We start from the raw sequence: 13,086 nt of genomic DNA, 5'->3' as shown, positions 1-13,086 counted from the left end.
TATTCATACATTCTGCTATATTTCTATAATTATGGAATTGGATTTCAGAGAGAGAGAGACAAAGAGTTCAGAATCAATATTTTTTTTTTAATCCAGACTCATTAAAACTGGAATTCTTCCTGAAAACCCATTTCTGTAGGTCTTTTTGCAGAGCAAATATTATAATTTTTTTCCCATGGAAGTTGCACAATGGATAGGAATAAGTGGCAGCAAACATTGCAATTGGCACATCTGAAAGGCTTTTCAAACATTCCTGCAAAACATTTAAGCTGCTTTTGTGACATTTTGTGCATTTAAAAGGGATCACATATAAAGCTCAACAAATTTTGTGGCATTTATAGATTTTTATTGCCAACAGAAGACAATCTTCTTATTTGTCCAAAGACAATCATAATAAAGGGTTTCCTTCCTTCCTTCCTTCCTTCCTTCCTTCCTTCCTTCCTTCCTTCCTTCCTTCCTTCCTCTATGAAAATTTAAACTTTGGGATCTTCTGCACCAATGCAATTTCATTCATTCATTCATTGAATATATATTGCTCTATCATAAACATTCTCAGGATCTCATACAATAATATAAGAATACATAAGGAGAAAAAAAACATGCTTGCAATCAAAAACAGCATCCTGCATACACCTCCATGGATCCACTGAACTTCTCATAGGAGGCCATTTTCAAGGGCCATCCCGATGACCAAAAAAACAAGGTCCTTGGGCTTCAGTCTGCCTGACCTCCCAAGAATATTCTCCTAGCTCAATCAAAGCAGTTGGGAGAAAGGCAGTCTGCAGTCAACCCATCCCAAGCCAAAAGCAGTTTCTCATGACAACTTTGGTTGCAATGGAGGGGTGTTAAGGAAGGATGCCAGGCTCAAAGGCAACCAGTGGCTCTCCCCAGTTCAGGTCCAACACCACTAAGTGCACAATACTAGGCTCATGATGTGCTACTAAGCTGGGAACACAGAGAACGCAGAAGCAAAAGGCAGTGGGAAGACAAAGGCACCATCAAGGTCAGTTTCTCAAGAAGGCCCAAAAGGAAATAAAACCAGATCAGCTTATTCTTCTTCAACGTATGCTACATTAGAGAATCTTGAAAGTCTGAAAATACAAATCTCCCACCATCTATTTTTACCATTTGATAAGCTAGGACAGATCCTTTCTAAGTTTCTTTCTCTACCTGGTAGTCAGCTGGGGGGTTCCTCCCCTTTCACCTGATTCTTCCTTAGACAACATTTCTTCCCTTCACCTCTTAAAGTCATCCCCGCATAACATTACATCCAGGTACTCTTTTCTGGCTCCCACTTGCAAGGTCTTCCCCCAGCATGGCTTGCACAGTGCAGACTTTGCTTCTCCTCCGAAGTACCAGCTTCCCTGGCATTGGCTTCTCCTCCATGATGGCACCACGCAAACCAGCACTACAGGGGAGAAGCAATGCCAATCCGGTGCCATCCTGGGCTACAAAGAAGAAGGCTTTTTCTTCTCACAAAGCCTTAGTAAGACCACACTTGGAATACTGTATCTAGTTCTGGCCACCCACAATATAAAAAACATGTTGAGACTAAGGAAAGAGTGCAAAAAAGAGCAACAAAGATGATTAGGGGGGCTAGAGCAGGGCTTTTCAACCAGTGGTACGGGTACCACCTGTGGTACATTGGCACATGACAGGTGGTACGCGACAATCCTAGAAAAGTGGTAGCAGGGGAGGGGAATGAGCTGAACCAGTGGCAGCACTGTACAAGAGATGGCTGAAGCTGCAGGGCTGTCAGGGCTCAGCGGAAGCACCAGGATCAGTGCCACTTTCCAGCTGATCGGCGCTTCTTCGAGGCTATCAGGGCTCAGTGGAAGTGCCAGGATCAGCGCCAGGCTCCAGCTGGAGCTCGGCGCTGATCCTGGCGCTTCTGCTGAGCCCAGAAGAAGTGCCGATCAGCTGGAGTGTTGCAGCATCTCCAGGGTCTTGTGATTTACATTCAGATGCTTGGCAACTGATTCATATTTATGACGGTCACAGTGTCCCAGGGTTATGTGAAGTGACCAAAATCTGCTGCAACCACCCAGCAGACGGGGGGAATAAAAACCAAACACCCCCACCCCACCCCTGCTGCCAATCCTCAACAGAAATGCTCACAACAATGAAAACCTCGGACAGGAGGAAGACCGCCGCAGGTAAGTGTCTTGCTCGGCTGTGCCTTGGGGGGGCACTTTTTTAAGTACTATTGTAACTTCGAATAGTCACTAAGCAAATTGCTGTAAGTTAAGGACTACCTGTACTTTATCACTTTTTTTCTTTTTTTTTGGGTCAAGTTTTTGACACCTTGCTAGGCGACTGGTGGTACACAGATGTTGCCCTATCCTAAAAGTGGTACAGTGGGTGAAAAGGTTGAAAAGCCCTGGGCTAGAGGATAGAAGTATGAAGAACAATTACAGGAATTGAGTACATCTAGTCCAGTGGTTCTCAACCTGTGGGTCGGGACCCCATTTGGGGTCGAACGACTATTTCACGGGGGTCGCCAAACAAGGCTGTCCACCATTTTTCCCCCCTTTTCTTTGGCCATGCCCCTGGCACCCGGTGATGTATAAGTGGTTGGGGGTCACCACAACATGGGGAACTGTATTATGGGGTCGCGGCATTAGAAAGGTTGAGAACCACTGGTCTAGTCTAATGAAAGAACTAGTGAAAGATGCTGAAGAACATCCTTGGAGGCTTTGCTCCAAGATACTATGCCTCAGCTGAAAAGCTGACAATCCGGGTTCAAGACCCCAGCTCCATGCAAAGGGGTAAGCTCCCATTACTTGCCTCAAGCTCCTGCCCACCTAGCAGCTTGAAAGCATGCAAATCCAAGTGGATTATAAGTAGTCCTCGACTTACAACAGTTTGTTTAGTGGAGGGTGAGAGACAGGTACCTTGGCCTATACCTATACACTAAACGAATGACTCATTGGGACCCCCATATCAAAATAACTTACCTTATGCGCGGCCAGCATTTGAAAATTACATTTAACACAGCACAGTACCTGAGCAAAATGGTTTGGCTGAGATCGGCATATGTGAGACTGATTGGGGTAGATTGTAGGGGTCATAGTGAAATATAATTGTATCATATTTTATCTATCTACATCTTAAATTGCCGTCTTTGATTCTAATTTCATTTTAAAAATGTATTTTATCCCAATTTCATTTTAAATTGTATTTTGTTTCTATTTTATCCTAAATTATATTTTAACTAATTCCATTCTAAATTGTTTTTACTGCATTTTTAGTGTAATGTGTGTTTGGAACTCTGCACCTTGATATGGCCCACAGGCTAATCAATAAAGATTATTTAGTTAAAACAGTTTGTTTAGTGACTGTTCAAAGTTACAACGGCATTGAAAAAAAGTGACTTATGACCACTTTTCACTCTTAAGACCGTTGCAGCATCCCCAGGGTCAATATGAATAAAATTTGGAGGCTTGGCAACTGATTCTTATTTATGACGGTTGCAGTGTCCTGTGACCACCTTTTGCAGCCTTCTGCCAAGCAAAGTACGACTAACTTAACAACCGCTTTGATTCACTTAACAAATGTGGCAAGGAAGGTCGTAAAATGGGGTAAAACCCATTTAACAAATGTCTCACTTCACAACAAAAATGGGTTCAACTTTGGTCGTAACTCAAGGACTAACTATAACAGGTACCACTTTGGTGGGAAGGTAACAGCGTTCTGTGTGCCTTTGGTCTATAGGAGGGGTGAGGAACCTTGGCTCTTTTATGACTCGTGGACTTCAACTCCCAGAATTCCTGAGCCAGCCATGCTGAGGGGAAAGGGAGAGGTTTCCAAGCTGAGCCGTGCTGGCTCAGGAATTCTGGGAGTTGAAGTCCACAAGTCACGAAGGGGCCATAGTTCCATCATGCTGGCTCAGGAATTCTGGGAGTTGAAGTCCACGAGTCATAAAAGAGCCAAGGTTCCCCCCCCCCCCCGGTCTATAACCATGCTGGCCACATGATCACGGAAATTACCTTCAGACAACGCTGGATCCCTCATCAGCCAAGAAACAAAGATGGGCACCACTCCCAAAGTTGGACTACGGACAGGAAACCTTTTATCTTTATACTGCACCTATTCAGTATCTTGACCACAAGGGGGTGATATGCAATTAATCTAAAACTCCAAAATTTACAAAACTCTACAGTGCTAAAAAGAATTTCATAGTAGATTTCTCCAAATCAGTCCCTCCCCCCCCCTCAAAAAAATCCCATTAATCTGATTCCTTGATTTGATTCTCCAGATTCTACAGGAGCTGCACCACATTTTTTTTTTTTTTTTGTCTTTCTGGTTAACTGATGGTATCTTCACTAAATGGTGAAGGAAGCCCTTGATTCACAACTGTAATTGAGCCCACAATTATGGTTGTTAAGTCCTGACAGTCATTAAGCAGGTTATCACACCACACTTAATTTTATGAAGGTTTTTTTTTGCGGTAGTCATTAAGTGAACCCATTGTTCGCTATGGGTGGTTTTTTGTTGACAGACAGAAGCAATTTCCATAAAAATCATAGTTAGATGAGTGAAGGATGCTACAAATGGCTGTGAATGCAGGCTGGTTGCTGAGCACCCATAATTGCGACTTAGCTTAATATATGAAACAGTCATCCCCTACTCTGATTTAATGCATCCACCTGATATTTGACTTCATTGTATGATCAGTTCTAAGTATTTATTTGGTTTTAGGTTTTGTTTTTTTAATGGCATTTTTTAAAAAAGTATAAAACATTACAAATTAATTGGACACACTCACAAATGTACTTAATTTATTTTAAAATGTGCTTGGCTTTAAAGCACTAATAGAAAAATAAGGCACTGTGGATAATGCAATGCTAACCCTAATGCTAACCCTAACCTTTAACCTCTTCTTTTCCACTATGAGACAAAAATGAAAATGAAAACAAAAGCATCTTTTTTAAAAAAATAGCTGGAGATGTATTGTGCTCTTTCTTGCTTCTAACATTACACTGTCAGCCCGGTGTCCAAGAAACCCTCTATCAAGCAGCTGTATGACTACAGACTGGTTACTCTGACATCTATAGTTATGACAACTTTTGAAAGGTTAGTGCTGGCTCACCTAAAAATCATCACAGATCCACTAATACAGAGGTTCAACATTTTGGGCAGCAGGGACCAGTTCCGTAGAGAGGTTTTTCCGTGGACCGGAGGGTATGTGGTTTCATATGCTGCCTGCATCCTGCAGATGGGGCTTTGCTTGTTTGCATGGACTGGTTGCTAGCATGCTGCAGACTGGTGCTAGTCCACGAACCGTGAGGGTCTGGATGGGGGTTAACAGACTCAGGCTCAATCCTGACAAGACCGAGTGGCTTTGGATGTTGCCTCCCAAGGATCATGTCGACTGTCCAGTGTTGACTCTAGCGGGGGAAAATATACCCCCTTCGGAGCGGGTTCGCAACTTGGGTGTCTTCCTTGATCCACAGCTGAATTTGGAACATCATTTGACGGCTGTGGCTGGGAGGACCTTTGCACAAGTTCGTCTGTTGCACCAGTTGCGACCCTACCTGGACCGGGAGGCTCTCCTTACAGTCACTCATGCCCTTGTCACCTCACGTTTGGACTACTGCAATGCGCTCTACATGGGGCTACCCTTGAAAAATATTCAGAGACTACAGTTGGTCCAGAATGCAGCCGCGCGAGTGATAGTGAGTGCTCCTCGATACACCCACGTTACACCTATCCTCCGTGAGCTGCACTGGTTGCCTATTGGTCTCCGGGTCCAATTCAAGGTGTTGGTTATTACCTTTAAAGCCCTATATGGCTCAGGGCCAGGCTATTTGAGAGACCGCCTACTACCTCATAGTTCCCTTCGTCCGGTTAGATCCCACAGGCTGGGCCTCCTTCGGGTCCCGTCGGCCAAGCAGTGCCATTTGGTGGGGCCACGGAGGAGGGCTTTCTCTGTGATGGCGCCCACGTCTTGGAACCAGCTCCCCCCGAGATTAGGACCGCTCCCACCCTGTTGGTTTTCTGTAAGCTGCTTAAGACCTGGCTTTTCCGGCAGGCCTGGGGTTTATAAAATCTGACCCCTGGATGACTGTTATTGTACTGTTTGTTTTGTCATGTTTTATGGTGTTTTTATTGTTAGCCGCCCAGAGTCCTGCGGGAGTGGGGCGGTTTATAAATTTTAAAAATAAATAAAATAAAATAAATAAAATAAACCGGAAGTTGGGAACCCCTGAACTAATAGAACTCCTTGCAATTTGTATCACAAATAGATACTGCTGATATTGTGCTGTTGAATATAGTAAGAGGTGGTAGAATAGAAGGGTTCCTGCTAAAATCCACTCTCATCTCTACAGTTTTAAGCATGTTCAGCTCCAGATTGTTCCAGCTGCACCATAGGGCCAGTTGTTCAACCTCCCAGCTATATGCAGACTCGTCACCATCTCTAATGAAGCCAGTGACTGTTGTATCAATGACCGTTGTATGTTATAATCTTTTATAGGATTGGAGCAAAATTGGTTCCCTCCCCATTTTATTCTTCAGCTCTGCCATGCTCCCTAGTCCCATTACTCCCACAATGGCATGTAAGAATCAAATGAATTCACTTAAAAAATTTAGAGACCCTAATATGTTTTTCAAAACAAATTGCATTTTCCTCAGAACCTCTTCCCCTTCTTGCAGCTTTTCAGGATATTACAGAATCCTCAAGAGCAGGGCTTCTCAACCTTGGCAACTTTAAGACTTGTGGACTTCAACTCCCAGAATTCCTCAGTCAAGAGGATTGTTGAGCAGGTGCACAGAATACCTTTCAGAAAGCAGTAAAACAGTTGAAGACATCTTGTGATACATCTCCTTCCTTCCTTCCTTCCTTCCTTCCTTCCTTCCTTCCTTCCTTCCTTCCTTCCTTCCTTCCTTCCTTCCTTCCTTCTTCCACATAGATGAGATTCAAACCTTTGAATTATGTTAGGTTCTGCTTCATTATTAAATCAGTTAGTCCTCAACCTGTTGCTAATCATTATGACTTTTTGAATTTAGGTTGGACCTACCTGGGGGCAACCTATGAAAGTTCCGATTGTCAGCCCCCCCCCCAGGTCAACTTTGTACATTTGGCAACAAGGCCACTTTTACAGCCATTTGCAGCATCCTGTGGTCATGTAATCATGTTTTACAATGATTTTGTCCATAAAAATGGCATTTACTTTCAGTTTTCAGCAAAACCACACTTATAGGGGACCATTGGTTAGCTCTGTGACCTGATTCTGATTCCTCAAACATTTCAAAAATGTTTGCAAGCCAGCATTAAGAGGAAAAAAATTAAATTAAATTCACCTCCCAGACTTTAAGGCCCTGTGGGTAAATTTTAAGACATTTTGTCTAAAATGTTATTAATTGCTTAAGGTTAGGAGTTTATCATTAAACAAATGCTTTGCACCTGTACTCTTCTACTAACTCGCTCCCTAAAACAAACACAGATATTTCAATTTGTTGCATATAACAATAAAGTGTTCCCTAGAAGTGCTTCTCTAGAATACCTTATGATTACTTAAGGTGTTATCTTGATTAGTTGGATGTTGTTTACCAGAACTCTTAGCCAGGTTGACTAAGGGACATATCCTTCTGTAACTCAGCTATGACTTTTTCATGGTGGATTGTTGGGCCTTTCAACTTTGTGGATGACACTATCCAAGAGACCTCTTCTCCCAAAATCCAGGTGATGTCTGTCATCAATAAGTGTCTTCTGCTCCAATATTGCATTGAGTATTCAGGCATCTTATACAAAGTGTGTCATTTAAGTCTAGTACATTTTTCTCCAGAACCAACTAAAATGGAAATTAATAGTTTGGGCAAAGTCAGCTCTCATCTTACAGTTATGTGAGCCAAGCCATCACCTTATGCCACAATAAAGCACAATAGTTTGGAATAACGTCTTATATGAATATAGGAATTGGTTTTCATTAGCATAAGTTTAGGATTTAATACACAGTATGAAGCCAGCCATTTTAAATGATGGAAAATTACTGTATATTACTAATATAGCTCTAATAAACCTCTTTGAAAAGAAATGGAAGGAACAGTAATAATTCCACAATGAATCAGCAGAAGAGGTTAAATCTAAAATTACTTTCAGAACAGGCAACTAGATAGCAATAGCACTTAGACATATACTGCTTCATCGTGCTTGTACAGCACTCTCTAAGCGGTTTACAGAGTCAGCATATTTGTCCCCAACAATCTGGGTCCTCATTTTACTAATCTCGGAAGGATGGAAGACTGAGTCAACCTTGAGCCGGTGAGAATCAAACTGCTGGCAGTCGGCAGAATTAGCCTGCAATACTGCATTTTAACCACTGCATTACCACTGCTCCTGATGATATCCTGACAATATTATCTATATCTCCATCTTGTAGAAGTGGACAGGAACCACACAGTGATAAAGCTGGAACCCTTTGCACAGCAATTCTCATATCATCCCAGAAGCCTGGTGCTCCAATGTTTGCTTGAGAACCTCCAAGAACGCAGAATGCAGGCTGTTCCAGCTAAATAAAAACCGATACAGTATAATTTAGCGTTTTCCAAGCCAACCTATGAATCATAACATTAATTATAATTTTCCAAAATGCCACAGTGCATTTCTTCATGAATCAAAATTATATACCAATAGGAATACAATAATTAACATAATAAATTCACCCCTGGAACAACTGAAAATATCTCCTAATTCCAGGAAACTATTCAACCATCTCTAGAACAGCTGCATTAGGGCAGCCTGAAAGAGAAAAAAGAATATTTGGTGCTCTGAAAGACAGCCGTTAGGAATTAACATCAATTTCTTTCGTTTTTATAGATGCCAATGTGGTTGCCTCGAAGCGGTAATTTTGAAGACCTGGTAAAGAAGAACTTTCCATGGTGTCCTAGAAGGATTAAATAACCTGAGAATTACCCAGATGGAAGTTGAGCTTAGTGACCATTCAAAATTACAATGGTGTCCAGCAAAGAATGCATAAGAGGTATAATGGGTTCACTTAAAGATTACAGCATTTGCTTAATGACTGTTGCAAAAAGGTTTAAAATCAGGCCTGGTCACATGGTGGCTCACTTAATAACTGCAGTAACTTATGAAAGTAATTCCAGGCATCATCATCATCATCATCATAAAAAGTTGGAAGGGGCCTTGGAGGTCATCTAGTCCAACCCCCTACTCAGGCAGGAAACTCTATATCATTTCGGAGAAATGGCTGTCCAGTCTCTTCTTAAAAACTTCCACTGTTGGAACATTCACCACTTCTGGAAGCAGGTTGTTCCACTGGTTAATTGTTCTAACTGTCAGGAACTTTCTCCTTAGTTCCAGGTTGCTTCTCTCCTTGATTAGTTCCCATCCTTTGTTTCTTGTCCTGCCTTCAGGTGCTTTGGAGAATAGCTTGACTCCCTCTTCTTTGGGGCAACCCCTGAGATACTGGAACACTGCTATCATGTCCCCCCTTGTCCTTCTCTTCATTAAACTAGACATACCCAATTCCAGCAACCGTTCCTTATATGTTTTAGCCTCCAGTCCCCTAATCATCTTTGTTGCTCTTCTCTGTACTCTTTCTAGAGTCTCAACATCTTTTTTACATCATTGTGACCAAAACTGGATGCAGTATTCCAAGTGTGGCCTTACCAAGGCATTGTAAAGTGGTATTAATACTTCACGTGATCTTGATTTTATCCCTGTTAATGCAGCCTAGCACTGTGTTGGCTTTTTTGGCAGCTGCAGCACACTGCTGGCTCATATTTAAGTGATTGTCCACTAGGAGTCTGAGATCCATCTCACAGTTACTACTATTGAGCAAGGTACCCCCTATACTATACTTGTACATTTGGTTTTTCTTGCCTAAATATAGAACCTTAATTTTTTCACCATTGAATTTCATTTTGTTAGATAGTGCCCAGTGTTCAAGTCTGCCCAGATCCTCCTGTATCTTAAGCCTGTCTTCTGGAGTGTTGGCTATTCCTGCCAGCTTGTTGTCATCTGCAAATTTGATGAGTTCCCCATCTATCCCCTTGTCCAAATTGTTGATGAAGATGTTGAAGAACACTGGGCCCAGAACCGAGCCCTAGGGCACCCCACTACACACTTCCCCCCATGTAGATGTGGTTCCATTGAGGACCACATGCTGAGTACGGCCAGTCAGCCAGCTATGAATCCATCTGGTGGTGATGCTGTCTAACCCACATTTTTCTATCTTGTCAAGTAGTAGGTTGTGATCTACTTTATCAAATGCCTTACTGAAGTCCAAGTAAATTATATCCACAGCATTCCTCTGATCCACTAATTTTGTCACTTGGTCAAAGAATGCAATAAGATTTGTCTGGTATGAACTGTTTTTGACAAACCCATGTTGGCTTTTAGTAATGACTTTATTTGCCTCTAGGTGTTTGCTGATTTGTTGTTTGATTATTTTTTCCAAAATCTTCCCAGGTATTGAGGTCAGGCTGATAGGTCTATAATTCCCTGGATCCATTTTTTTTCCTTTTTTGAAGATGGGAACTACATCAGCTCTTTTCCAGTCCTCTGATAGTTCCCCAGTGCTCTAGGATCTTTGAAAAATATACTTCAGTGGTTCTGAGATCACATCTGCCAATTCCTTGAGAACCTTGGGGTGTAATCCATCTGGTCCTGGTGATTTGAACTTGTCTAGGCTGGACAGGTGCTCGCTTACTATTTTCTTGCCTATCTTAACTTGTGTTTCCACTCTGTTTTTTATGGCACTATTTTTGATAGATTGGTCTGTTTTTTCCCTTTGTGTAAAGACAGATACAAAAAACGAGTTAAATAGTTCTGCTTTCTCCCTGTTGCTTGTCACCTTTTTGCCACTTTCACCCACTAATGGACCAATCGTTTCCTTCATTTTTTTCTTGTTTTTTACATGCTGAAAGAACCTTTTTTGTTATTTTTGACTTTGGTTGCAAGCCTTAGTTCATTTTGAGCCTTAGCTTTCCTCACGTCATCTTTGCAGGCTCGGGCTATTTGCTGATATTCTGCCTTAGTTATGTGCCCCTCTTTCCACTTTCTATACTTGTCCTTTTTATCTTTCAATTTATCAGAGAGTTCTTTATGCAGCCATGCTGGTTTCTTTTGAGATCTGTTATTTTTCTTCTTTATTGGTATTGTGCTAGACTGGTCTTTTATTACCTCACTTTTCAAAATTTCTCAAGCTTCTTGAGTTGTTTTCCCCTTGAGGATTCTCATCCATGGAATCTTTCCTAAGCCCTCTCTAAGTTTATTGAAATTAGCTCTCTTAAAGTCCAAGACTCTAGTTTGACTGTGTTCTATTGCTTGTGTTTTCATAAAGTTGAATTCCAATATCGCATGATCACTTCCTCCCAAGGTTCCTGTGGCTTCAACACCTTCTATCATTTCATCTCTGTTAGTGAGAATTAGATCCAAAATGGCTAATCCCCTAGTTCCCTTCTCTACTTTTTGGGAGACAAAGTTGTCTGCTAGATTTGTCAGGAATCTGTTTGATCTTCCACTTGGTGCAGAGTTTGTCTCCCAGTTGATGTCAGGGTAATTAAAGTCCTCCATTACTATTGTGATGTGCTTCCTACATACTTTAGTTAGCTGACTAGCAAAAAGTTCATCTATTTCCTCTGTTTGGTTGGGTGGCCTATAGTATACACCTATGGCAATGTCTCCCCCCCCCCTTTTATATTGGCCCAAATGCATTCAAGACAGTTTTCATCATTGTTGTGCTTTATTTCTGTAGAGATGTAGTTATTTCTTATATAGAGAGCATATAGAAAGTAAACTGTGTTTACTTACTACATAACCTGTGTGGTGCCTGAGTTCCCCTACTTTCTTACCATCTATTTGATTAGTGCACATTGTGTGGAACTCGCTATTAAAAGTTTTGATTATGGTTGTAAGTCTGTGGGAAGTCAGCCCCACAGAGAAGGAAATATTAAAAGGGCAGAAAAATATATTTCCTCCAAGGATCTTAAAGAGGCAGAAAAGCATGCCCAGTTTTCTTAATAGCCCCAGGTCTCCCTTCCCCAAGCAGAAACCAGTTCTATAGAGATGCAGATATAAATCCAGGGAGCTAGGAGATTAAGAAGACAAAGACCTAAAATCTACATACCCCATCCAAACTCTTGAGTCATCAGCCCCAGGGAAGCAGGGTATGACCTTTGGACATAATAAGATTGACCCATCACCATCAGAATACCAGAAAGGCACACTCAGACTCAGCTCAAAGTTCATGCCACAGGAACAACTCCAAACAAAAGGCTTCAGAGGGTATTAAAAACCCACTTCCTACATGTGCTAAGCCCTTTTTCTCTCCTCTTTGCTGCCAGAACCATCTTCCTGTCTTGCTCTCCTTTCCAATAAACTACAGCCCTCTTCCCAAAGCAGTTGCCATGTTTATTCCCAGCTTGGATGAACCAGGATGAAGACTTTTCTTCCAACAAGTCAAGGACTCTTTAACATTGGAAGCATTATTTTTCATCAACCTTGATATTGCATTCATATCCCACCTTTCCCTATGACTGTCCATAAACACCCTCTCCCTGAATTTCACCCTAAATTTAAACAACAGCCTGTGATATAGATTGAGTTGAGAAATAATGGGAGGCCCAGAGTCATCTACTGCCTCTCAACAGTCCAGTAACACATACTGCATACTATTACTTTATAATGAGCTAGTAATCTGGGAAAATAGACAATGGGGGGGAGGAGAGAGAGAGAGATTCCCAGTTTGTCTTCCCATCAATGGATATCTTGTGACTAGTCATACTCACAGTCTCAGGCATTTTGCAGTGAACATGTGAGCCATTTCCTGACCAGTCACACCCATAAGGTTATTTTACCATCCACAATACTCACAATATCAATTATTATATGTTAGTTATACCCATACTTTTTCAGCATTCTTGAACTCTTCCAAGGAAAGAAGGAAGGGTTCTTTCTGCAGTAAAACTGGTTTGAACTCAAGAATGTGACCACAGATGAAAATTCCCCTGCCAAGATATACACTTCTAATCACAGGATGTTTAAAGGTGTGGTCCACAGTATGGTAGGTAGAAGAACAACTATCAGCTATTCATTTCAAAGTGTATATATAGATGGGC

This window comes from Crotalus tigris, unplaced genomic scaffold (genome assembly GCF_016545835.1).
Source record: "Crotalus tigris isolate CLP2741 ecotype Arizona unplaced genomic scaffold, ASM1654583v1 scf7180000018395.510130, whole genome shotgun sequence".
NCBI lineage: Eukaryota > Metazoa > Chordata > Lepidosauria > Squamata > Viperidae > Crotalus > Crotalus tigris.
Note: the sequence above shows the minus strand (reverse complement) of the source record.